At 36.5% G+C, this 27448-nt stretch overlaps 2 long non-coding RNA genes across 2 annotated transcripts in view; one reads left to right on the top strand and one right to left on the bottom strand.

Annotated features, from left to right (window-relative positions):
• The window catches only part of LOC121108371, a 109482-nt gene extending 91348 nt beyond the window's left edge, over nucleotides 1-18134 (top strand). The window contains exons 6-7 of the long non-coding RNA XR_005842851.2: nucleotides 16710-16767; nucleotides 17939-18134. This is a non-coding gene — a long non-coding RNA (uncharacterized LOC121108371). The remainder of the gene's footprint in view (nucleotides 1-16709; nucleotides 16768-17938) is intronic.
• Nucleotides 10836-19945, bottom strand: LOC121108369. Its single transcript, XR_005842849.1, has 3 exons — nucleotides 19253-19945; nucleotides 16692-16821; nucleotides 10836-15078 (listed from the first exon to the last, which is right to left on the bottom strand). It is a non-coding gene; the product is annotated as an uncharacterized LOC121108369 (long non-coding RNA).
• Between the last annotated feature and the right edge of the window lie 7503 nt (nucleotides 19946-27448).

The raw sequence follows: 27448 nt of genomic DNA on the forward strand, positions 1-27448 counted from the left end.
GCCAGAAAACAAAGAAGGATTCAAACAGAAGTCTTCCTGAACCCCAACACAAAAAAGAAAAGCTAGTAGTTTGAAATATGTCAGGTGAAAGCTTGTTTCTGTAGAATTTCTACTGACTGCAATAGATGTAGTCTTGCTCTAGTGTTTGTTTTTCCTTCTGGAGGGAAGAAATTTCCAACTAATCTCTTAATATAGAAGCCATCTAGAAATTGCTTCATATCAGTTATGTTCCATTGTCTGTTAAGTGCAAACAAATACTCAGATATGTTATTCTCCTGTGATTTCTGTTGTGTTCTTTGAAATTACATGCCAACACTGTGAGTGACAGATACACCCTCTGGTAATTTGTCATTGATAGATTATTCTTTAATTAAAGTTTCAAGATGGATTTCCTCATACTCAGGAAAAGCTGGCTTTACAGTTTTTATCTGGAGGTAATAAGGTAAGTGTAATAAGGTAAGGATCTGTAAGTAAATGTCTCTTATCAGAAACATAAAGATATATACTCATTGATACTACAGTAAAATATAAATAATACCTTTATCTAATTTATATACATAAAGAGACATGTTAACCCAAATATTTAAAGATCATTCTAGAAAAAAATACTGTTGCAAATCAATATACATTATAGTAGACTTATGCCGATAGATGTGTGTTCAACACATTAACATCTGATCCCATGACTTGTAATGTTAATAACAAATCAATCAAGTGCCACAGAAGTGAATAGAATGACTGCTATGGCCAAATTTGAAAATAGAATTAAGAAGTACAAAACTGATGAACACTGCATAACCTTCAGACCACTTGAACTCTGAGAACTCTGTACTTTTTATTCAGAGAGAAACTCAAGAAAAAAAATATTTCTAGAGTATAACAGGGACATGAAATGAGGCGGTATATGCATTTATTTAAAAGATAGTTGATGGAGATGGAAGACCACAAGTTACATCTGCTTAGCATAGAGGTATTCAAACTTACCTCTAAAACTATTGCACTTACCACCAGATCATCAGCTACTTGTATTGTCATTCATGTATTGTGGAATCATGCCATCATGCAGAAAAATAATATGAGACAAAGAAGTTTGGAAAACAAACAAGAAAAGATGATGTGGTTCCATAGCTGCCAGTTTTCTTGACAGAAATGTTATGCTGGAAACTTCTGCAGGGCAATATCTACAAGCCATGCAGTATATGAGTGCCTCTCATCTTGCATAGCAAGACCTATTTTAAGGGTCTTTAGGAAAAAAATTCCCATACTTTTGATAGGATCAGTGGACATCATTTGTATGCTCCAGTGACTTCTGATTTTCCATGGAATATTGAGACACCCATGCCCTTTACATAATTTAGCAACTCCTGGTTCCAGCAGTGAGCAGGTCAGTCTCAAAAATAACCTACTGACTGAGGTATGCTGTTGTCGCTGACATCTCCCAAATGAAGTCTTAATCAATACAAATATAAACAGCATAGAGGAAATAATTAAACTAGTTATATAATCTGAATACATCACACCAGTGATTTTGTATGCCTTTTGTGTGTATGTGTGTGTGTGTATTGTTTAGATATATATACATACCTAATCTACATGAGAGATTTTTCCAAAAATCCCACCAGACATCCTCACACACACACAAAAAAGCCAAACTAAAACAATGACAATCGGGAAAAAATAAAAATAAAAAATAAAACTGAGATGAAATATAGTTCGCTTGTTTGTTTGTTTTTCAATGTTATGCTATGTGAACTAAAAAAGAAGAGCATGTTGACTCAAGTTCATTATTTGCCTAGTCAGTGCAGTCAAGCACTTCCTAACAAAGGAATATTTCCCAGTGAATTCGTTTCATTTTCAGTTCCTTTCCGAGTAACAGCCTACTTTCTTTCATCTTTTTTTTTTTTTTTTTTTTTTTTTTTTTCCTTGTATGATGCAAGATAAAGAGTTGGGAGAGAAGAGTTGACAGATTTTCTTTTCATGGGCAGGTATGATTTAAGGATATTATTTTTACTTTCAGAATACTGTGAATCACACAGGTTTGGAGCACAAGGGTTGCACAAAATGTAATGAGTCAAATCCTTAATAAATATTTACATCACTAGTGCAAAACTAAATAAACTACAGGTCCAGAGGACCGTAACCTTTCATAAAAAAATGTAAACTAACCCCCACAGGACATGTCAGATTCCCATACATCATATGAAATCCAACACAAACATTCAGGAGCACTAGTATGCTTTGCAGCATTTATTAAACTTGCTCCTCTACCCTTTCTCCTTATGATTCTTCTAATAATGTATTATGTGGCCAAAGATTATTGCATTTGCTTTGGCTTTTTTTAATGAAAAAGTCACAAAGTATGTGCCATGGAGACATGAGAAAATTACCTAGTTATTAGGGGAATATATGGAACCAATAATGCAACACAGCGTAACTGCTGTGCAAGTTGCCTTCCTTCCTTTACTGATTTCTGTCATAATCCTAATTCATACCTTGATTCTTTGCAGTTTTCTTCTGCAATTTTATACTTCATTAAAAAATGCTCAGTTTGTCAGTGGTATCCAAGAGGTTAAATAATTACAGCATGCTTTTTTTTTTTTTTTTTTCTATCAATAAGTGATTATAAACAACTTATTGATGTACAGACTCCATAAGAAAGAACTGCTTATTAAAGCATATATTCATCTTTCTTTGACCATTTAATTAAAGTATGGTTTATAAATGATCCCCAAGCAATGATCTAATCCCATTTATGAGGTAGTCCGCTCATGTTTATAATTTCCAGAATGCTGCAACCACGATCACTCTATTTTGCACATCAGAAATGTATTAAGCTCATATCCTTTTGTATCTGCTGCCTGGCTTTCACTGTTTACTCACATTTCTTTTTCCACCATCCTTTTCTGAACATCCATTGTGCTTCATTTCAGCCAAGGACCCTGTTTTAATTTATACTGGCCACCTCATCCAAAAGTCATTCCATTATGGTGAGAAAATATCTTTGCTACAGACTGAAAGCAATCAATTAATTAATTAGTTAAAAATGTGGTTTAGATTATTGCACTGGTGCCAGCAGTACAAAATAACCTGGTCTGGTAGCAGCCTGAAAAAGCAGGCTTCAAACTTAGTTTTAGCATAAAAAAATCTCCATGAACACAAATCTGTATTCATAGAACATACATGATCTTGTTCGTGATATATTAAATCTTTTGCTGTAACTCAGGAACAGCAATGCCTAAGTTATCGTTTTGTTCATGAAAAGTATAATAGTGCTCTTTTAAGGCATGCTACATTGTAATTACTGCTTTGCTACTGCAATGTACTTCAGGGAATTGTAACTCACAGAACAGAGCTACCTTGCTTTCAGTTGCTGAAGAGGCAATTACCTTGCCCCCAAATGGCATGCTCATACGCCAGCAGCATCATGAAGGAAAAGGTCTGTACACCATATCCTGAGCTCTCTCCTGTTTCAAAGAGCCTCATGTTCCTTTGTCACTGAAATATCAGAATAATAAAGCAACATTCCACTCCTGCTTGTCACTTTACATGCCTTTTCCACCAAAGAAAATGTGCAGCAATCAGCTGTAGCAATTTGGGGATACTCAGCGCACAGGTTGCCTCCTCCTTCCCACCCTTTATAAGGAAGGTACTTGGCACTGCCTGATTGAGCAGAATTTATCCTGAGCCCTGGCATTTGATCCTATCAGTCCCCACGTTTTCACATGCATGGGAGAGCTTCCTCCAGGAGCAGTTCTCTTTCTAGAGATTCCTGCAAAGCATCACTTCAGTTGAATATTACATCCATTGCAGATTTGCCACACATGAATAAAACTGAAGCTTAGAAACAGAAACAGGAACAGAAACTTCTAGCAAAGGAAATAGTTAAATTTCTTGAGAATAACACTATAAATATAAAAATAGTATGAAAAACAAAACAAAACAAAAAAATACCAAGCATCAATCACCTTTCCTTGCTGTCTCCTAAGATTTCTTGACAGAGTGTCTTGACAGGGAAAAAAGTCCTTCATGCCTGACTCCTACCTTTTAAAGTTGACCTCTAAAACTAACATGGAAAGCTGGCAGTATAGCACTTTTCACCTCAGCTATATTGCCTCAGGGACCATCTACATATTCTTCTTCCTTTTGCCTATGTTAACATTTCCCTTATCTTTCCTTTAGTCTCATCCTTTATCTTTTCATGCAGTAGAGATGTGGATTTTAGACTTACACTAAATATTTCACTAATGTTCCTTCCTTGTTGACTGGGGCTAGTACCTAAGTCTAATAATCAGCTTCAGTGAGCAGAATTCTTCATCTTTGCTTTGGGTAGATAGCCCCCTGGCTTTTATCTTTTTCAAATTCTTCGTATTTTAAATGACTTTCTTACTGACTTCAAGGTTTTCAAGACTCTTTCAACAGAAAGAGTATGATCATCCCCTACAAAAGTGGCGTGAGGATTGTCCTAACTTGTTCTCTTACACTATAGACAAGGACCCTTGAAGAGTAAAATCAGGAAGAGGTGTTAATACGCTTTTCAGTTTGGTACACTTTTGTCCTTTGCATCCAAAATGATGTGATTACTCAAAAGAAGCAAATGGGCAGGTTTTCAAATCAACTTCCTGAATTAAGAAATGTAGAAGGTTTATTTTATATCAGTTACTCTAGTGTACAGTTCAGGGGAAATTTGTGATTCTTTCTAAAAAAAAAATAATTGTGTCACATTGACAGAAATGTACTGCTTATGGCTATTTCAGCAAGTTAGCACAAATTTCCAGGGGGATCAGATGACAGCAGGCGATTGCAAGTGCCATCAAGAAAGCAGAAACTCCTTTTAGACTCTCTGCAAAGTGCTGATTTGTCCACAGATGTAGCGAACAAACAACTTGCTCTCTGAACAGCTGAAGCAAGCTGTGTCAACAAGACAGAATTTGAATTATTACATGGTGCTGTTACGTCTGTGGAAGCAGAGGAAAGGAGTACATGATTATGGCCTAGAGCTTGTGGTTAGGGAGGGAATAATTGTAGCTCTTCAGCACTATTTTTTGATGGAAAACATCTGCTTCCTTTCGCATCCTCATGAAACAAGCACTTGGGAAATGTCCCCTGATGGTAACTCTCTGAATTGGGTCATTTCTCTCCTTGGAATTCTTATGCTGTATTTGGTCTCCAGGGAAATCGTTTAAAAATCAGACTGGAAAGCATATAGGTATACCAGAAAACCACTTCCACATCACCTTTGAAACATGGCACCAAGGCCACTAACCACATGAAAAGAGATACCAGTGCTACACCAGTATCTGTTGTTACAGGGGAAAGAGCAAGCATTCCTTTCATCTTCCTTGGGGGAGTAGTGGAGAAATCCTGACTCCTGCACAGCTTACATAGGAGACCATTACAGCCCACATTGATACTAATCATCTTTGACTTCAGCATGTCAAGCTCAGAGGTTAACTAAACCCGCATAATGAGTGGGAGGTAGCCGCAGAAAGCTATTCATATAAAAATGGAGATTTGTTTCCTACTGATAATGAATATCCCTTCTTTTTCCCAGGCATGCACTTTCATTTCAGGCCTAAAATTCATCCATGTGCTTCAAGGTAAACCATAAAACATATCATTATGCAAAAATGGAAGGAATGTGATGCAAGAGAGTGATGGTTTTGCTTAGCCACCATGTTTTCAAACTTTGTTACCAGCACATTTAATCTACCATAAAAAAAAAGCAATCCAGGGAATGTGGAATAATGATTGAAAGAGAATAAGGCTATTACAGAAGAGGTAAATTTTTATTTCCAATCCAAATTTAGCCAAAAGGGTAGCAGGATTGATTTCATGGTCTCACAAAGCAGCATTCATGAAGGAAAGAATGTGGATCTTCCACTTAAGAAAAAAATCTCAGATTTTCGAAAGCATAAATAAAAAATAATGGTGTCCCAGCCCATGTTTTTAGTCTTTCAGATTTTGAAGGGAGATATATCTGTATACATAAATCACATGTGAATATGCACATATATATATAGTATGTATTCTTACTGATAGGAATATTACTGAGCCTTACAGATAAGGATGTAAAAAGACAACAAGCTTTCTTTTATGTTCCTTAATGATATACACACAGAAATTTTTTATTGTATTGTGTGAGTTTATGTGTAATAAGTAGATAAGTGAGGTGAGGAAGATAAGAATTTTATTTCAAGGTAACTTCATTTTTATGTGTGTAGAATCTATCAGTGTTAAAATACCTGTATATAATAGAGCATTTTATTCACATTGTGTGTATGTCACATTGTTACTATATTTGTGTTAAAGTCTCAAAGTAACTTGGTTTAAAACCTTTAAGGACTGTGGTAAAATAAAGCAGGAAAGCAAGTCTTAAAAGTTTCCCCACACAATGGTAGAAAATATGATAAGCATCTCTTCACAGCTGGAGCATCCAGCCATTATGCTTCCAAATATGTATTACTCACATTTACTAACAATATTTTGGGATAAATCTGGCACATGACCAGAAATACAGTTTAAAAAGCAATAAATGACAGAGAAAAAATCTCTTATTTCATCAAGTGATAAAAAAAGGAGTTTGCTAAATATGTGGTGATGAATTAAAATATTATAACTGAGACAAAGTCTATACATAATCTTGGAAGAGATATTCTGGAGAAGAAGAGATACTGTAGTACCAGTACCAGCTAGCCGTTCCGTAAGTAAGAAAACAGAATACTACAGTGAGTCATTTGCATGTTCTTAACATAGACAATTGGATATTCCCCTATGATGTGCATTTATTTACTTTAAAAATATCTGATTTGTTTCATGTATCTTTAAATGATAGGAAATATTTATTAAAATGTCTGTGAAAGGTACAAAATGGGAATGGGAGTAGCAGATTCTACCTCCTATTTTGTTCCTTCTTTTGTGAAATCAATTTAAAACCATGGATTTGACTTCCGTGATGCTCAGAAAGTAACAGAAAATAATTTAAAAAAAAAAGTTTCTTTAAATACAAACTCATCTCTTTTGATTCAGTGGGAATATTGAACATGACTGTTCACTAAAGAATAAATCCAAAAATAATGTTTAATTGGCAAAAACCTAGGCAAATTGTCCAAGTTAGTATTATGAAAATTCCAAATGACTGCTCCTCAGTAATATTTTGTCTGAAAGGAACTTGATTTCTAAGAGAAAAAATGCCTTGCTTGCACCCCAGCTTAAAAATGTTTAGTGGTATGTGGCAGTCAATACTGTAAGTGCCTCTCAAACTCTTTCTTACAGATGGCCTTCCACATACTACAGTCTCTTGTACCTCCCTAAACTTTGGCTTAATCTATCACTCAGATTTTGAAGCACTGATCAGAAAAAGCCTTTCTGAATCCATAAATAAGAAATTTCTCTGGCTGTATTGCCTGTAGGACCCAATCCAACAAAACAAACCACACATTCAAGATCAGACCCCATAAAAAACCTAGTTTTGTTACCCACATTCTTTCACCCAACAGGAGTGCACTCATTCACAATCCAGGGTATTTATGTTAAGTTTTATCCACCAAGCTATTTGGTTACCTTTCTGCATTTGAATACGTTTTCTAATCATCCAATCTCGAAAAGGGTTTTCCAGTTGGACTGAAAAAAATGCTTTGGGTCTATATTCCTCATAACACTGATCCTAATAAAGGTTGGGACATTCTGTGGCACAAAATTGTCAGCACATCACTACTACATCTACTCCAGCCACGACACATAAAAAGTACCTTGCTGTAGATTGTCTGCAACCAACACCTCTCCCTCCTGGGTTGCCAGAGTCGATGAGGTACCAAGCAATCACCACTCATCTTTACTTATGTTCTTGGTCATCACATATTACCACTCCCCTCAAATACTCCACTCTGCATGTTATTTGGGAGCAATATTCTTTACCAGTTGCCTTTACTGCAGTAGTAGCAACAGGTGGTCTTATCTTTGGACCAACCAAGCAGAGGCAGTATAATTAGATGATATCAGAACTTCCCTGTCTTGATAAAAGCATAGTATTTTAGCCTACATTTTTGACCTATCTGAATCCTAGAACCTGTATCTTGTGTTTCAAAGAAAAAAAATAAAAACAAAACAACAAAACCAGAAAAGTGTAGGTCACATACTCCCAGCAGCTAGCCATAGAACTTCCTGAAGGTGTTAGGCTATCACAGACACTGTGGCAGTCAGATTTCAGAATCACTTCTGACCTAAGTTGGTTCAGGAGAATGCATTTGAGGCAGTTCCTCTTCTGAAATAGTTTCAGTGTGTGTGAAAAAAATGAATCTAGATGGAACACAATAAGCAATCATTAAAAAGAATGTGGTGTAATGGTGAAGAAATCGCCAATGTGTGTTAGAGTACACGTGGCCCAGTAAGCAAGACATATATTTAACGATAGCAAAATCTGTCTTCATGTATTTCCTGTATTCAGAATGAATTCTGAATTACTAGACTGTCGGGAAAGGACATCTTGACACTTCTACTTCCGTGAAAGTAGATGAACCACAAAGCAGAACACCAGTTCTGCAGTGAAACTCACAAACTCATAAAGCAGTCAAGTACAGAACATAACCTTCTTTGTATTTGCTCACATTTTCAAATGTCTGACACCAACCACATTATTAGATTACTCCTTTGCCGTATTGTACATTTCAGGATTGCATAAGAAACCTAGGAAAAGAAGTCAAATATGTGAATTCCCCTGTGTTAACAGAACTATTCAACACTGAAACCATATTTTTGAACATTTTGGTTTCCATTCTTTTTTTGTGGTTTCAGCTTTGTGTCACATACAAGGCAAATGACAGAATTGTGCAAGACAGAAATCATTGGATTGCTAATGTTGTAAGATTGCAGAAGCGTGCAGACCTTCATGCTTAAAGTTATGCATCATACGGATAAGAGGACTTTCTGCACTAAATATCTACAGATTCATGAATACTTTCCAATTATTTTCCTATGTAAACTGTTTCTGTTGCTGTCACATAGGACAAAAGGATAAAATCTGTTTAGAAATGTATGGAGGGCAGGCAAACATAATCTATCATAGTCCATTCAGATGAAGGCTACACTGAAAAAATATACTTCCCACCAAGACAGCACAAATGCCTGTGTACAATGAGATCAAAACTCTGACAGCTTTTACATTGTGTTTTCTGATACCATAGACAATACTGCCTTGACAGGCTTTGTCAAAACCATGTCCCACAATAAGGGCAATAGGACAAGGAGATGGTACTTTGAATGCTAAGACATGAAAAAGCAATTTCAGTTCCCCGGAGGTATTTCAGGAAGTCATTAAAGAACATTAGATACTTGAGCACAATGGAGCCTTGAAGGATAATCCAAAAAACAGACGTAAGTTTGGAAAAATACCCTAGATTACACATTTTTTTTAAGGTACCCATCAGAGGTAAAAGTCAAAATGGAAAATTATGGCTTTGCCTTGAGAAATTATTTCCTTAAATGTTGGTGGAAATAGAGCAGGTCGACAGAGAGAATGAAAATTCCAGTCTAATATATATATATACATATAAACATATAAATGAAAAGATTATATGAAAATATGGGTGTAAAGATCTTCAGGTTCCAGCATGTAAATGTCAAAAAAAGGAGCTTTCTTTAAATAAGGAAGTGGCATTCAGATAGTAGAAAAGCTTTGCATTTATGACTGTTCTTCTTTATTTTTACTTACTTACAATACATTTCTGAGTCTAAGAAGCACACATGAAAATACAGAAACTGAAGCAAGCAATTGTCTTTTTCCTACTTGTTTTCTTAAATACACCAAAACTATGTGGCAGATAGCATTATTTCCTCTCCTTTCTAGCAGTGTAATAGAAATTCTGATCACAAGGCCACCTTGTTTCTTCCATATTATATTGTACTATGTGAATGTGAGGGAAATGGCTAGTGACACCAAGTTCAGTGCACTGCTATACTTTCAAATGAAAGCATCACAGAATTGGGTATTAGAGTATGCTAAATACTAAATTAACAGCTCCAAAAAACAATCACACATTGCTAAAGGTGTTTTAAAACATCTTTTTTTTTATTTTATTTTATGCATCCCTTTTCAACTGTGTAGTGAAAGATTTTTCTATTAGGAAATAATCATTCTTGCAAAACTACAGTGCAATAGTTTTGATGGGGGTTATCAAGAGTCTTCAGGATATATTCAAAATTAAATAAATGATTAAAAAAAACCAAGGAAAAACAATAAAGCAAACAAAAATACAAGCAAATTAACAAAACAAAACAACAACAACCAAAAAAACAGAATGTACGTACATAAATATATGCATATAGATGCTTGTGCAGACTGAAGGCTTTCAGTCATAGAAGTGGAGGTGTGATTATTATTTTTTTAAATCCTTGCTATCAGCTATATGCACTTTCAGTGCTGCCTGCACACGGAAAGATTTTGTTTTGTTTGCTTCTTTAAATTGAAAAATCTATTTCTATTTTCCTTCTAGGAAATGATACATGGAGAGCATTAATCTTTGAGAAGAGACAAATTATAGGAGAAGTAATAAAAAACATACAAAATAGTAAATGCTATGGAGTATACGTCATGCACTTCTTTTCACCTTTTCTCCTTAGAAATAGAGAAGGTGCAGCTAAGTGAAATTGAAATTGGATTGAAATAATGAAGTTATTTACAATTAGAAGAAATGACTATGCCTTTTCCTGTGCAGCTTCTTCTTGCACATTTTCTTGCATCATTTTCTGAACCAACTGGTTCCAAACACTTTTCCATACAATAATATTATTTTACAATATTATTTTAGGTAGTGCTTATGATACAGTTAATGTAAAACACTATGATTACTGAACAAGTTTTGTGCAGTCACACAAAGCTATTAGTGGAGTCTCAACACATTTTGTCAGCTCTTCGGAAGAACATGAAAAAATGCTAAATTGCTATGAAAAAAACTTTTGTTTTATGTGGCCTGAAGATCGATGGCAAGTTAAAAAAGACACAGAATATACTTGTGCTGGAGTTGTAACTTAATATATTTCTAGCATCTACAGTCTTTGTATGACTAGACACACTCACACTTTTCTTTGTTCTTTATTACCAAAGCTATTCAGTCCTTTTTATGATCTAGGAGTTGCTGTCATATTTAATAAAGAAATCCTGCCTAAAACAACTCTCACAGGTGCAAGTTAAATGCTCTCAGCTTCAATTTCTTTCTCTGAAGGGCTGTGAACCCACCTTTCTCACCTTCCAGGTGAGGGTTTGAATCACTATTCTACAGACATGTGAGAGCAGATGCTCTCATGCCCTCCTATTGTGATTCTTCCACTTTAATATTAAATTTAATTTTATCATTTAGTATTCAGCAGACCAGAAAGAGAGGGTGAGCAGACAGAAACATATAGCTTAGCTGTTATGGTACTTACCTGAAAAAAAAAGACTTTCCATTACTCTCACTGCTACAATCTGTACTTAAAGTGCTTAAACTTTAAATTTTGACTGGCATTTCAAGGATAATCAAGATGTCTTAGGCAAATACTCTTAAAAAAAGGCATGGGAAATACATCTGTACTCCTTCCTATTTGGTCCACACCATATGAAACTGTTTCAAAAGGAAGGACGAAGAGTGAGGAGTACCAGAAAGCCCAGTGGTTAAAGTATGGAGTGAATGAAAGTGAATTAAAAATGTCTGGAAGACTACCAAGAAGAAGGGAGAGATCTAAATAATTAAATCCATTACTAGTGGAAGTGTGTTCTAATGACTTATCCACAGAGGAAGTGGCTGCAAGTATAGGTGGATATTCCGCTTTTGTTTTACACAGACACAGTCTAGAAGTACCTTTGAAGGATAATTCTCAACAGGTGAGAGACCTCTTAGTCTCTCAGTTTCAGCAGGCTTTAAGTTAAGCTAAGCACAGTTTCCTATTAGTTTTGTGTCTCAGGATCTTTGTCCATAGAAAGCTAAGAGGCTCAGTGACATTCTGAAGTTAAGAATGCAGCTGAGCTGGAGGCACTGTAAACTCCTAACTTTACTAATAGGGAGGGTTAGTGATAGGTCTGAACACTTGAGACAAGCAAGGGCATGCTGACACATGCCTACAGTGTCATACTTTTGTCACCCTATTTCAGGCTGGGCCAGCAGGTTGCTCTGGAACACCAGGCACAGAACTGTCCCAGGCTTCCTACCCCCCCACCCAGAGAGCGTATTGATGTTGGATGTTTATAACTGCACAGATAGGCAGCTCTCAGCTTGGTGTCAACTCAAGCAGACATCCAGAGGTCTGGAGAGGTTTTATAGATCTATCCCAAGACAAAAGCAGAGACGCAGGTTATGATATTTAATTGTGAAAATGCAAGAATAGAAATAAATACTAAGTAAATGGAATAAAAAGTACCACCACTGCAATCTTTAAAAGCAGTTTCAGATCTAACTAGAAACCTTAATATGAACTTAGATCACAAGAAACAATTGCATAAAATGGAAAAAGAGAAAACAGTGGTTCTGTTGGTTTCTTCACAAAATGACTTTGATTATGCCAGTAAACTTGTGTCTAAACTATCCAGCATTAACTATACACAAATGTTTTCCTTGATTTGAGTTCACTGATGTGGAAATGAATATTAAGACAGCCATCAGCCTCCCAAAGGCTTCTTCAGTAACCTCATCCTGTGTGCTGTCTTAACCTTTGTATAAAACAAGTGATCAGCATAGCAACAAACTCTTTAAGTAACAGAGAAGTAGCACCGTACATTTAAGGTCTAGACAACAGCAATAGTGTTAGTTTCTGAATTACAGCACAACAGACGATGCCATATCCAGGTTAATCAGTAATAAAGCTGAACTATAAAAGTGGATCTTAGCTAATTCATAGATTCTCAAAGTATTTTAGGTTAGATGGATTCTAGCCAAGGTTCCAAGCTTATGAAACAGTGATTCATGGCTAATAAGGGCAAATGCCCTAGAGATATGAATATTTGTTACCCCAACATGCTGACCTTTTTCTAAAGAGGCAGAAATTTAATTATCTACTTTGAAAAGCACAATTATAGAAAAAGTCAAGACCTGATTTATATTGAGTTTCTGCATTTTTCATTGATACATAAGTAGGAGAAAAGAGAAAATGAAGGAATATTTCTAATAACCAGCAGCAAAATTAGTATACATGTATACGTGTTTTTGTGGGTGATGGGGAATACTTCTTCTCCTGCTACACATTTAATATTTGCCACCCATCCCTTTTCAGATGGTCCTGCCTTTTTCAGCCTGTATTTTTCTCTTATTCCCATTCTACCTCCACTTTTCTTTCAGACTCTTACCTCTTCTGAGCATTCCCACCCCTGTTTTGTCTCCCATGATTTTTAAACCCCTCATGCCTTTCCTGAGCTCTACTTTTCTTGATTACCCCCAGTCCTTTTTAGCCTCTACCCTGTTTTCAACCTCTACATTTCTCTGAGCGCCTCATCCCTTTTAGGCCTCCCACTGCTTTTGGACCTCCCATGCCCTTTTCAGCCTCTCACTTCTTTTCAGTGTCTACATATTTCTTGTCCCTACACCCTTTTTTGGCCTCAGACCTCTATTTAGGCCTCTACTTCTACTTTGGTTTATCATCTCCTTTTGTCCTGCTTTTTTCAATATTCAGGTTTCTTTTGACCACTTGCCACTTTTCAGTCACACTCACCCTTTGTAGCCTGTACTTTTCTTATATTATCTCACCCTTTTCAGCCTCTACTTTTCTATTGGCCTCCTCTCCCTTTTTGGCCTCCCATACTTTTTTTTTTTATTATTTCTTTCTTCCCACTCATTTCTGGCCTCCTATGGCTTTTGTCCTTTATAATTTTTCTTGGAATCACACCTCTTCTTGGCCTCCAACTCTTTTTCAACCTCCTACCCCTTTTTGTCCTCTAGAGACTCCTACATCTGCCCAAATCTTGACACTCTGTAATCGTGCAGATTCAGTAAATTATTGTCCATGTTTAAAGCATCAACTTGAAAAACAAACAAACAAACAAACAAACAAACAAAAAACCTCAAAATGCCTTCTTAATTATAAGTGGAAAAGAAGCTAAGTGTAGATTAGCTGAGACACTGTTGTCAAGTATGTTTAGAAAGAATGATCTGAGCTCTGATCTGCTGCACTCACATGGGATCTCTTGGGGATATATCTCCTGCAAGATCATATTTTAATTTGCTCAGGTAGTATTTTTAGCAGTTTGATGTCTTCCTTTCTCCCTTTCCCACCAATGAAATAAATCATATTGTGGTCATTAAGCAAACCCATTCATCCAGTTCCATTTGCTATAATTCTGCCTGCTACCGTGTAGCCTACAGCTATTGATCAAGCATAGCATTCCTGTCCAAGAGTGTGTATGTGAGCATGTGTTTAATTAGAAACTTAATTTATGGCAATGACAGCATAGAAACTTTTAGACACAGGAATTATTAGACATCTTTCCATCTCCTTAAAACACAGGGTCTCCCTCTGACTGTAGATAGTTTATTTAATTTCTATATAAATTGTTTTCATAATTAAAACTTATAATGAAAAATGAACTTCATATGAAAAAAAAGTCATAGAATTTTTTCAGGCATTTTCTCCAGTACATTATGAACCTCCCTGAAATAAACACAGAAGTTATTTGAACCATTACATATCTCTGCAATATTACAGAAACACACAGTCATGGACTCAAAGGTACTGGAAGGCACCTCTCACCTCAGGGCAGTGTACACTTAAGTTCAGAGTACCAGTCACAAAAAGTGGAGACTCAACAACCACTCTGGGTGACATGCTACAGAATTCAACAATAATAAAGTATTTTCATATGTTTAAATGGGATTTTCTGTGTTTCAATGTGTGCAGATTACTTCTTGTCCTGTCACTGGGCACTGCTGACAAGCTTCTGTCTCTGTCCTTACTTCCTTCCTCAGATTTTTATACGTATAGATAAGTGTCAAAAGACTGGCTGAAGTCAAGGCAAACAATGCCCATTTCTGGTTTCAGGAAGGGGCGTGCTGTTGAAGGCTCCTTGCCTTATCCACATGCATAGGAGGGAGAGGAATCCAGGGTAAACTTTCAGGTCGCTGCCTGCTGATCAGATATAGTGCAGTTACAAACTGAATGACATCACAAGAAGAAATGTAGATGAAAAACAAACAAACAAAAAAACACCAAATGTGATAAAAGATGCCATAAAGATTGCTTGAAGAATAGCACTGATTTGACATCAGGGCACTAAAACCTTAAAAACTCACATTCAAGGTGAGTTTTTCTTATTTCTTGGCAATATATCAATGGTCAAGATCTACTGCAAAGCTAAAACTTAAAAACTTTCTACAAAAAACAAAACAAGCTTCTACAGCTTTCATCTGGATTATCAGAATAAAACTCTATGCAAGGAACCATATTGCTTGATCTCCTTCAAATGAGATCTTTGTTCTATTCTCCCCTATTGCCCTTTAATCATACAGACTCTATTCACTAACTTTATTTCCTATGTATTTCATCCTAAATACTATTTTTCCCTAATAGTTCATACAGAATATGACTGTGCTTGTTGGCAGAACAGAACACCCCACTCTACTCTACTCTTAAGGCTTCAGCTGATATGCCTCTCCAAAGGTTAAAGGAAAATCTGTAATAGGTACGCTTTGATTTGAACAGTACTGCAACGTTTTTGCCAAGATGCTTGCACAATTATCCAATTCAATACATGCTTTTGTATTTTATTACTGATTATGAATGAGGCGGAGAGTACTTAGTAACATCACTTTATTGACCTTTACAATTGTTCATTTTTCAGTGTAAAGACCTTTCACAACCTCTTTATGTTCACTAAAAGGTTTTTGCTTCTAAAACTATTCTTAATAAACTGATTATTATGCATATGTTACTATATGGAAGGTTTTCATTGCTCTGTAAGTGAATGAAGTTACAGGTCTTTTGGGGTTAGGGTTTGTTGTTTTTTTTTTGTTGTTGTTGTTGTTGTTGCTGGTGGTGGTAGGTTTATTGTCATTATTTAGTTTTGAAATAGTCTTTTTAGTTCATTTCCCTTACCCATTACTTTTAATGAACCTTGCAGTTCTCAGTTAATCCACTGAAACACATTATTGAGGACTCTTTCTAACACAGACAGTATTGCAGAAGTACTTCATTTCCATTAACTGTGAGCTGCACCCCAAGAAACCAGCAAAGGCTACAGCACAGATAGTCTCAAGAATTTTCCTGTTCCCAAACAATACATCTCTGGCCACAGCAGTTAGAGAAAAAGGAGGAAGAGTTTGTGCTCTTCTAAAGAATATCCCTCTACTTAATAATTTCCCCTATTTTGTAAATGATTAGAAATTGTACCAGTTCATCTACCTTCTCATTCTTGGGGAGAATGCTGTCCTTACCATCTGAATCATATTGTTGGTGTTTTTCATCTCCAGAAGTCTAGCACCTCCATGCAAAGAGGCTCCTCACTTGGATAGACCATGTACAGTTCTCTTCTATAAGCATTCAGTTATTAAACTTTAAAAAACATGTCCTTCCCTTTGGTAGTTTGCATTATTGCACAGAATTATATGTAAGGAAGACATTAACAAGTGCTACTGCATTTAAGTGATTACTAGGAACAGAATTCTAGGTTTTTGGAAAGGAAAAAGTTAAATTTCTCTTGTATTTTCTATTTTCTTATTCGTTTTGCTTGTTTTTCTCACCTCATTCTTGACCCACAGGGGATGGTTCCTTCACAGAGATATTTTCTCCGGAGTTCTCTCTCCAGGACATGCAATGGTGACTCATTTTTTATTTTGTTCTTCAAATGCTCTTTTTTAGTTTTCAACTGCTCTGTAATTAATTTCAATTAACAACTTATCACTCATCCACATGGCTTTAAATAATTTATATTTCAAGATTTACTTTGTGCCCAGTATGATTGCAAATTATTCTTTCTTTTTCTCATATTTCTCTGCTCATAAACATTGCCAATCATTTTTACTTGATACATTTCTGATTGTATTAAATTGGACCATTTACATATTAAAACATGTGTGCTTGTATCCAAAATCCATCCTAATGGCACTTACCTTATCCATTTTAGTTAATAAAATTCAGTCTGAAGATTTTCATTGCAGAGTTGCCTGTGACACACACTGATATAAAAATGAGCTCTACATAAAATTCAAGTCCTCCTTATTAATGACTGAATAAATTATACAAATTTAAATTCCCCAGATATCACTACAGTTGCTAATCTAATGTTCTCAGCTATATCTGAGTGTGCTTCCCTACCTTGAACCACAGGTGGTAAACACATTTTCCTTCCCCCTCAATACTTCAATTTAAACTGACTCAGTCTTTCCACATTCCTCTTCATTTTTAATAATCCTCATCACAAACCGACAGGAGTTATTAACTCACAGTGCCATCTTCCTCTACCAAATACTTGGATGCAGAGAGTGCTTTTCAGATTCCTGATCTTATGACAGTCACCTCTACTTTGCCAAGTAAAAGTTGACCCATGTTTACCCAAAGTTTTGTGAGTACTCTCACTAGAAACAAAGTATTATAACTACTGCAAGTGGAAGGACAACTGACACCTTTGTACGGACTTTATGTGCCATTGTGGTGCTATTTGTAGATCCTAGAAACATATTTAATTTATCTACAGCAGGCAGTGTTACGTGCTTCAGAAAATGCTGTTCATCTTTCTCACACAGCAGTTCAGCAAAGCCATTGCAGAGCATTACTAACTATGTGTTTCAATATGTACTTTTGTTCTCTGTCAAAAGCCATCTGTCTGTTTCACACCATTCAGCTGCAGAGTTTGAATAAATGTTTCAGTGTTTCAGTGAGAATTTTGATGAAAAAGTAGTTACTCTCTTAATTCTCTATAGTGGAAAAAGAAACCCTCCAAATCTTCTTATATGAACTAATTTAGCAACAACATTTTTAATTATTGCAGTTTTAACAAAGAACAGGACGACCATCTTTGTCTCTCTCCTGGAACATGATCAAACAGCCTTTCCAGAAACAAATGGACAAAGATTTGGGGCTTCAGATGAGGAGATTTTCTTTCTTCCAAGCCCTTGGATCTCCTTTGCAGATCCATTGCTATATAAATGATGAATATAAATCTGAATAAAAATATCACCCAGCTGCAGAATGTTTGGATACTGATTTCCCCTGGTTTTGCACTGTGTGTCATCAAAATTTTTGCTCTGCCTCATAGCTGCATCACTGTACAGCTTTTCCTCGTATCCTTGGTAGGATGGACCGGGTGAACATGGATTACTTCTCTGCACATTGTTACAGGCATACATACAAGTTATCAATGTATTCCTCAGCTAGAGGTACTAATTTGAGCCAACAGGCACCAGTTGTCAAGAATATAGTAGAAATCAAATTATCTTGGACTACCTCTGTCTTTCCATCTTAAGTAGTTAAAACTGGTCCATGGGTTCAAATGTTAATCAAAAAAACAGCAAGAGAGCAGACATAGGAACACCTGAGAACACAAGCTTCTTTTTATAGGAGAACCCTCCAAAGAGTAGGAAAATGAATTGGCCTTGTCCAGGTTACACCTAATTTTGTACCTGAGAGGAAACACCATGCCCATGAAGTCAAATTTTCACAGTCTTTCTCTGAATTCAGTTATGTAAAAGGAAACCATGAGTATGTTCTGATTACTTGCCTCTGGTATAGAGCAGGTCAGACTTTTGTACAACTATGGAACAGTAAATGTTCATATGACAGCCAGCACTCCCTCCTCACAAAGTTGGCTAGCATGAGAATGTAATTCTTGCCCTCAGTTTGTCCTTAAATTGTTAAAGGGAAAAATGCAAAGGATAAAGATACCTTGCTTTTCTTCCAGAACAATATTTTCTCCCCTTCTGGCAGAGTACATACTTGAAAAAAGAATAAAAAAATAAAATAAAAAGTTGTAGAGAACTTGCTTTAGCAGAGCGGTTGGACTCAATGATCTCTAGAAATCCCTTCCAACCCCTACAGTTCTGAGCTTCTGTGATTCTGCTTTTTGAAGACACAAGACTTAAAAACATATTATATCCCTAAAATAATTACTGAAATCTTATCATTGTTATAGACTTTCTGGTCATTAGAACTTGAAGAGAAACCAAACTGTTGCAAAACTCATGGTAAAATAAAGTAGTATTAAAAAGGAGACAAGAAATAATGGGAAACAACAACAGAAAAACACAGCTTGAAGAAATGTACCCAGTTAGTCTCATTCTCTTGTACTGATGTGTTAGAAACATACCTCCTGTGAAACAACTCCACCTGAGATGGTCAGTTGACACGGTCCTTGGCTGACAGTGTATTTTCCTACATATATAGGTACTATCATTGTTCCATTCTGTGAAAAGAACATCGTTTGAACTTTCTCAAGTTACCAGTATTAGTAAATTATATCACAAAATACATTTGATACATCACTTCTGTCAGTAAGTTGGGACAGGGGGTATGGTGTGGAGAGGTGTAGAACTTTTTTCATGTAAATGTTTTAGGGACATTTTGTCCTTGCTCTTCATTGTCTCACTTCTTCTGACTCCAGTAAAAATCTAGCAAATGAGGGCTGACTTGTTTAGCACTCCCCAAATGTGCTGAAATGAGTTTAGACTCAGCCCCCACAAAAAGCTATTTCTATTTACTTCAGTCCAAACCTGCTCCATGAGAGATGATCATGGATCAAAGTGCAGCCAGAAGTCAGAAGTTATTTTATTTTCAAATCTTACTTGTGGAAGAAGACCCAAAAAACTGCCAATTAGTAAGCTTTAAATAAAATGCATGTGAGCATACTGCAAGTGGACTTCACACAAAATGCATACACAGAATCACAGAATCATAGAATCATAAAATAGATTAATCCAAACAGCAGGATATATTGATCATAAAAGTGTGACAATTTTTGGCAGCAAGATGATTATCCGGCTTTTAGATGGCTTACTGTGCAGAATATATTTTGATTCAACCAAGTCCACTTTAGCTACGCTTACTTTTACATAATACTATTAAAAATACTGTTAAATAGGTGATCTAAAGTGTACTTAAGAAATGCTTATGGAATATTTTAATATATAATAAATTTATTTTAGTTCCAGTAAATATTCTTAAAGGACAGTTCTCTGCAGGTTTTTTGTTTTTCTCTACACCAGGTCCCATACTATTATATGATGTCATTAGTAGGCCATCTTTAGCCCAGTTTCTCCACCAGGTGCATATATTTTTAATGATTCTGCCGTTGTCAGAATGAGTGAAATTTTACTGGTTGCTATACTGAAAGTGGCAGGCAATTGATAAAGTGCTCTGTGGATCTGTCCTTCCATTCATCAATTTCTTGCAGGTGTATAGCTTAGTTTTTAAACACTATAATTCCCTGTCAGATGAGATGTATATAAACATAGGGTGTCAAGTCAATAAGACGTAAATTCTGTAGCAGAATCTTGATATTACAGTAAAGTTGGGGTACCTTCACTCTTTTCATCTCAACATACTGCTTCACCTTTTTCACATTCATTTAGATGCTCATGATCATAATTAGAAAAAAAAAAATTGAAGCAGAAGGCAGGATATTTTTTTCTCTGCAATGAAATGAGTACTCTTCTCTCTATTCCCACACCTACAAAGTAGACCTTACTTAAGGCCAAAGGCTTTGTGCCCTGCTTGCTTTCTTTCTCTTTCTCTCTCTTATTTTTTCAGAATAAAAGTCATTCTTCCGTGTGATTGTGAGAAGGGAACACACTTTTAAGGAAAGGAAAAAGGATTGGGAAAGGAGTAATTAATGTAGAAAGAATAGAGACCAGATGGAATTTTCCGGTGACTGGAAACAAGGAAACATTATTCCCATTTTTAAGAAAGGGAGAAAGGATGACGCTGGGAACTACAGGCCGGTGAGCCTCACCTCTGTGCCTGGGAAAATCATGGAGCAGATCCTCCTGGTTACCATGTAAAGGCACAGACAAGACAAAGAGGTGATTCAAAACAGCCAGCATGGCTTCACCAAGGGCAGATCGTGCCTGACCAATGTGATGGCCTTCTATTCATAGAGTGACGGCATCAGTGGACAGGGGAAGGGTGATGGATGTCATCTACTTGGACTTCTGCAAAGCCTTTGACATGGTCCCTCACCATATCCTTCTCTCTAAATTGGAGAAGTATGGATTTGAAAGATGGAGTGTTTGATGGATTAAGAGCTGGTTGGCTAGTCACAACCAAAGAGTTGTGATCAATGGTTCTATGTCTGGGTGGAGGCTGGTCACAAGTGATATTCTCCAAGTGTCAGTCTTGACACTGGTGCTCTTCAACATCTTTATCAGCAACATAGACAATAGTATCAAGTACAAGTTTGCAAACAACACCAAGCTGAATGGTGTGGTTGATACATTGGAGGGAAGATAAACCATCCAGAGAGACCTGGACAGGCTGGAGAAGTGGGCCTATGTGAACCTTATGAGGTTCAAGAAGATCAAGTGAGAGGTATTGCACTTGGGCCAGGGCTATCTCAGGTATTTATACAGACTGGGGGAAGAACTCCTTGAGAGTAGCCCTGTGGAGAAGGACTTAGGGGCCCTGGGGGATGAGAAGCTGGACATGAGCAAGCAGTGTGTTCTTGCAGCCTGGTAGGGCAACTATATCCTGGGTTGCATTAAAAAAGGGGTGGCCATGAGGGAGAGGGAGGTGATTGTCCCCCTCTACTCGACTCTTGTGAGGCCCCATTTGGAGCACTCCATCCAGGCCTGGGGACCCCAGGGTCTAGAGAAGGGCCACTAAGATGATCAGAGGACTGGAACACCTCTCCTATGAAGAAAGGTTGAGGGACCTGGGCTTGCTTAGCTTGGAGAAGAGAAGGCTCTGAGGAGACCTCATTGTGGCCTTCCAATACTTGAAGGGAGCATATAAACAGGAGGGGGAATGACTGTTTACATGGGTTGATTGTGATAGGATAAGTGGGAATGGCTTTAAACTAAGACATCAGAGATTTAATTTAGATATTAGGAGGAAATTTTTCACTCAGAGACTGATGACATACTGGAACAGGTTGCCCAGAGAGGTTGTGGATGCTCCATCCCTGAAGGCATTCAAGGCCAGGCTGGATGTGGCTCTGGGCAGCCTGGTCTAGTGGTTGGTGACCATGTCCATGGCAGTGGGGTTGAAACTGGATGGTCTTTGAGGTGCTTTTCAACCCAGGCCATTCTGTGATTTTATGCTGATTCTATGATTTTTGGATCCTAGGACTTGTCTAGTTTGAGGACAGCTGTTTTAGAAACAACCTTAAAATCTTTCTAAAAAAGGCACAAGATCAGCACCAAGTACTATGATCTTTTTGGAGTAGCCCTATACATATATTTATTCTTATATATACCTGATACTATAAGGAAGTGGTTAGCTGAAAGTTGCTGTGGATTATTATTTTGAAACAGCAGAAGTGTACACATACATTTAAATTTCAGTTTCCTACATTGACAGATGTTTTTATATATTTGCTTATCTCTTCTGTCTTCAAGCTGAATTCTCTCTCAAACACACAACTTCAGCATAAGAGTATTGTACTAATGGGTTGAATCCCTCTCTATACTGCCCAATACAGTCATGAAAAAACATAGGACAAAAGCAGTATAGTTATACTAGTGCAGAGCTCTGCTATGGTGAATATTTTTATGCTAAGGAGTTACTTTTTTAGGGACTAATGTGAAGACATCAATAAATGGAAAATGTATCACTTATGCCACTGGTTTATTACAGTTGTTAATAACCTTTGCATCAGAACTGTTATTTCTCTTGTGAATTCATGCAGCTGTAGTTCACACATAGTAGCTCTATTATACTGCAGCGCAGTTAGTAACCAGACATTTTTCCACTGGGAGAGATTATTGATATAATCAAAGTGATCTCTCAACCTGCTTTTCCACAACTTAAACAAGTCATGTTTACGTGTCTCTCCTAAAATACGTCTTTTTTTACTCAGTGCTGAGGTTTCTTTTTTATGCTTTCTCTTTGTCTCCGTTATCTTTTCATTATCTTGTTCATATTGTATCAAAACTGTAGGCAGATGCAGTCAAGCTAATATTTTCCATCTACAGAAGTAAAAGTCAACCTTTTCCCCTGCTTGTTCTCCTCCTTGTGAAGCTCACATCACCTTAGCCATTTCTTGCTACTGCATGGCTATGGGAACTCATGCTGAGCTGCATTACAAATGTTGTCCCTTCTGAATTGCTGGCTGCTAAGTAGTTCTGAAATAAAGAGTTTATGCTCCAAGCCAATAATTTACTAACAAACACCGCTCAAAAACTTTTAGTTGAAACAAAAATCTCTTTTGTTTGATCTAATCCATTGATTTATCTTACATAAATATCCTATGTCACTAAAACATGAATGAAATTAATGGACATTTGGCCATTTAAAGTGGCTCTGTACAGAGTGATTTATAGGTCCAGGTACTTTTCAGTAATGTCACTGTTAAAATGTTTTGAGGTTAATGTTTAATTATATTGGACAAAACTTTAATGGAAATTTAGTTTAGGAGCTGGAATTTGTACTGATCCAGATTCAGGAAATACATCTTCTGGTACTTAAATTAAGAGTGCGCTTGTTCTGCTCATGAATAAACAGGCTGTTCTGAAATTCAACACACATAAAACCTCAGCTTCTACTTTACATCTCCTGTGTTAAAACCTCTACCACTGAAAGCATCCACTCCACTGCAATATTTTTGATCCCCATGTGCAGGGGTAAAGGCAGATCCATGCCTATCTCAGAATGGAGCCATCTCTCTCTTGGGTGAAAGGTCCATGTCTACACTGGATAGCACTATTATTCCATATAGAATTTAATTCAAAACACAGGCTATGTTGCTGCTGTTTCTATAATAAGATTTCAATACCACATAATGCTGCAGCCCAGAGATACAAAAGCATAGTTAAAGATGCGAAGAATGTAGGAATTGCGTTGGAGATGTGCAAAGAGTTGAGGGAGTAAAACCTGTTGCAGCTGCATCCATATGGTACAGGGGTGGTTCTAGGATCATTTCCCAGAGTTCTATCATGTCTTCTTCTCAAAAGGAATTAGCTGATATGCTGTAAAAGACAGCTCAGGAGTCAGCTGCTGTATTTTCTGCACCAGGAGCCAGGACTGAATTGGAGTCTAAGGTACCTGATGGTATAGATTTAAAGAATTTATCTGCTAGGCATCCCTGGGAATATGCTAGGCATCCAAGGGAATATCTAGTGTGCTTTAGAAAAAAAAAGTTGGGGAGGGGGTGGGGGATGAGAGGGATTAAAGAACACACCGGAACACTAGTTTCTTGATCTCCACGTGCTTAATCATTATCTCATTCCCTTATTTTGCTTTGCTTTTTGATGACAAACTTCTCAAGTCAAGCCTGCTATATCCTCAAAGCCTTTAGACAGTCAGTGCCTCTTGCCCTCAGCATAGGGACTGATTTTTTGTCCTTTTTCAAATGTAGCTGTATATCTGTATCACATTTGGCTTGGGCAAGTTCCAGTACATGGATTTCACAGTGACAGTAAAATTACTTCAGTTCACATTTAGTAGAGACCACAGGTACATAAAAGACACTCTGTTTTCTTTTGTTATGTAGATTTTTACACTGAAGTAACAATTAATGAAAATAAATAAAGTCCTCCCAAATTACTTTTGATAAAGCAAATCACCACGTTTGTAGTGACAGTATTCTTTGTTAACTTCCTCAGAAGAGGTCGTGTCTCAGAAGAAACATGAAAATTTCTAGTGTTATGAACTCATCATTAGCTTATCATATGAGATAATGTATGCCCACACTTTTTCTTTGACATAACAAGTTAAATAGGTCATCTTCTTCCTGCAAAAAGAATCTCATTGCAAAATGTGGGTAAACGTATTTCAATCAAATTTTAATCAGTGAGGATGCTGCCTTCTCTGAGTCCTGATATGTCAGAAGTTATTCCAGGAAAGACAGACCAAATATAACCTGTGCATGTTTTAACTCACCTAAAATATCCATTCTGGATCTTTCCCTTGTAAAGAAGTAGGAAATCTCAACTGGGTATTGCAGAAACATGAAATTTTTATAGCTTAGTCTTTTCATTAGTTTTCAAAAATCAATTTGATTAATACAACATGTAATTAAAAGCCACTAAAATATTTTTTAGACAGATAACAAAGTTTTACTGAAAATTACTGTGGTTCAGTCATCTAAGAGCTTAACTTACATTTGAAAAAGTACTTTGAATTGCTAAAAATCACCAAAGTGCTTTTGGAGATTTCAGCCATGGGAAATATTCTCATATTCTAGAATGACTCTTCACAAAGTGCAGCAAGAGAAACTGAATAGATAGATAGATCACAAAATAACAAAAACAAACAAACAAACAAACAAATAAAGACAAAAACATGGTCATATCCGTCATGTTACACATAAAGTATGATGCATCCATACAAAGTAGTGAGATGTTTGAAGTATTTGTTTAATTGGTTGTTTAACACTGAGAGGCACTGCACATATTAAATACAGAAATAGTGTAATAGTAATCCAGTAGGGAGAGCTAGAGGGCAATACTTTTGTCAAACACTTAACATGAAAGATTCAGGCTGCATGATCAATTAGGAAAGACATTGCTGTTACAATATGCATTTCTGAAGGACCCCTCCAAAATGCCTGACTCCTCTTCTTTCTATTTTGACTTGCATAAATTGTCTCAAGGCAGGAGACCAAACTTTCTTCCCTTCAGAGTTAATTTGTTAACTTGCAAGACACTTACTTTGCAGTTGCTCAGCCGAGGCCCTTCCACAGTTGGTTATTGACCCTTTTGCTGAAATTCCCCTACATCACAACATGATAATGGCAATGCTCTGAATTCAATATAATCTCCACAACAGCGACAGTGAGTTGTCAGCTGAGTAATTCAGTTCCTCTTGGTATCACCAATCACAACATACCAACAAGGAATTTTGGAATAAAATCTGATTTTGGCCTGATCCTTGTGCATTCGATGCTTGGGTATAACTGTAAATCTGTCTTAGTCATTATGTTTCTACATGGTTTATATTTTCTCTCAGCAGAGTGTATAGATTTGCAACTTCCAATAAATAGTTGTAATAGAACATTGCTTGAAATGCTCTAATTCATTATTTGCCCTTATTTGGGTGGATTTTATGTTCTATTTTTTACATAGATAAAATGATTGCTTCTCTACATGAGATAGCTAGATCAACAGATGGACAGATAGATAGATACCTATAGAACAAGCAAGACTGCACAAGACAGGTGATTCTGCAACCCAGGTTAATGCCTGCAGGTGCTTGATGCTGATATTCCCCTACTTGCTTTCCTCCCCCTGCACGAGATTGAAAATCATGTGTCTGCAGTGTGCTGACAGATCTTCCAAATCCTTTCAGCTCTTTCTGCATTGCCATCTAAAAAATATAACCCATATTAGTTCTTCTACCTAGTTATAGCTATAAGGCCTGCTTCATGAAGAAACATATTTTCTCTGAGTTCTTGCAAGTGCCAGTTGGAACTAGTTATGGTGTAGAGCAGAGATTCATGTGCAGAACTGTGTTACAGAGCACTGAAAGGCAGAACATAAACACTACACAAAAGAAATCTCCGACAAACATCTTGGCTCCAAGTGATTGCTGAGCAGCACGTACTAATGACAGCACGGAAATTACTGAGTAGAGAATGAAACAATTAAAAGCTGTACTGGGTTTGGCACATTCCTGAGACACAGAGGGCAACTAAAGAAATTTAATAATGCTACACTCCACATTTGTAAACACTAAAAATATCCACTCCGAAAAATTATTTCTGTCTAATATCTAGTTCTGAAAAACTCCAATTTTATCATTAATGCATTAATACATCAATCGAACTGTAATATTGACATTTGGGAAAGCTGGGTAATGAGCATCATATAATTGTTATCTAAAAGGCAGAGAGATGTTTATCCAGAAAGCATATTTACCTGGGGAATTATCCAGAAGGTAAAGAGAGAACAGGGTGATTTGCAAACACTTGGAAAAACTGATCAATGGTCAGAGATCCAACATTTAGCAGTGAATTTTGTTTGACAAATGTTGTAATGTGATAGAAAGAAAATATTAAAGGGGAATTTGAGAAATGAGGAGTTAATTAAACATGTCCTCTACCTGAAATATTTTGATGATAGTAATAAAAATACTCTGTCCACAGATACCATCAGTCTTTCTACCACATTATCTTCATAAAAAAATATAACAAAATCCTCTGCTAATGGAAAAAAAAAAAAAAAAAAAAGTTGAGTACGTAGCATATTGCAAATAAAAACATAATTTCAACATAATGTTCATAATGTTCAGATTAAAGACATGATTTTCCAGGCAGAAATATATATACAGTGACATATGATCTGTTCACTATTATTCTTAATGGAATGCTGGAAAGTGTGTTCAAGTAACAAAGCACTTGCCAAATAGTAAC

Source organism: Gallus gallus, chromosome 1 (assembly GCF_016699485.2).
Source record: "Gallus gallus isolate bGalGal1 chromosome 1, bGalGal1.mat.broiler.GRCg7b, whole genome shotgun sequence".
Classification (NCBI taxonomy): Eukaryota; Metazoa; Chordata; class Aves; order Galliformes; family Phasianidae; genus Gallus; species Gallus gallus.